The sequence below is a fragment of the Corvus brachyrhynchos genome, unplaced genomic scaffold, assembly GCF_000691975.1.
Source record: "Corvus brachyrhynchos isolate BGI_N302 unplaced genomic scaffold, ASM69197v1 scaffold32, whole genome shotgun sequence".
NCBI lineage: Eukaryota > Metazoa > Chordata > Aves > Passeriformes > Corvidae > Corvus > Corvus brachyrhynchos.
This window is the reverse complement of record NW_008237919.1, coordinates 2476425-2477031: the sequence shown is the minus strand read 5'-3', so window position 1 is coordinate 2477031 and position 607 is coordinate 2476425. Positions and strand designations below refer to the sequence as shown.

Sequence of the window (607 nt, the reverse complement as noted above, 5' to 3'; positions counted from 1 at the left end):
ACATAATTCATAATAAGCTACTGTCAGTGTAAATACTGAGCAAAAATCGGCAACACAGCCAAGACATAATGCCCATCCTTTCGGGAGGGCTAGTTTTGGTTATGCTTAAATAAACATATAAATTGCTTTTTGTTCTTTTGGTTTGGGTTTTCGGTTTGTTTTTTTTTTTTTTAAGCTAATTAGGGCTCCGCGATGCCCATTAATCCTCCCAGTGAATCCTACCGGAACACATTTCATGCAATTAAAAAAAAAAAAAAAAAAAAAAAAAAAGAACTGTCTGTTGCTGCTTTTTTTTGGTTTGGTTTTGTTTTGTTTTAATTTTTTCTCCCTCCAGAGCCAGGGACAGGAGCCACAGCAGGCATGATCAGGCTCCTTCGTTATTCACACGAAGTGTTCCCTATGCCACCTCGGGTGTACAAAGGATATTCCCACTGAATCCCAGCAAAATCCTTCCATTCTTACCGTCCACAAAAGAGCCTGATTGCTGCTGTGTAAACAGAGGCTGATCAGATCATGGCATCGTTTTAAAACCATGAAATCAGGCTCCCCCTCCCCCCTCCCGCCAGCCCCGCCGCTCCCCCTCCTCCGTGGCGCTGTCCCCGCGGCG

General features: G+C 44.0%; 1 protein-coding gene across 1 annotated transcript in view; it reads right to left on the bottom strand.

Moving 5' to 3' along the window:
• Positions 1–542, bottom strand: part of GPR85 (G protein-coupled receptor 85) — a 2699-nt gene extending 2157 nt beyond the window's left edge. The window contains exon 1 of the mRNA XM_008632747.2: positions 463–542. The gene's annotated coding sequence lies outside the window, so the exon portion shown is untranslated. The remainder of the gene's footprint in view (positions 1–462) is intronic.
• Positions 543–607: the final 65 nt, after the last annotated feature.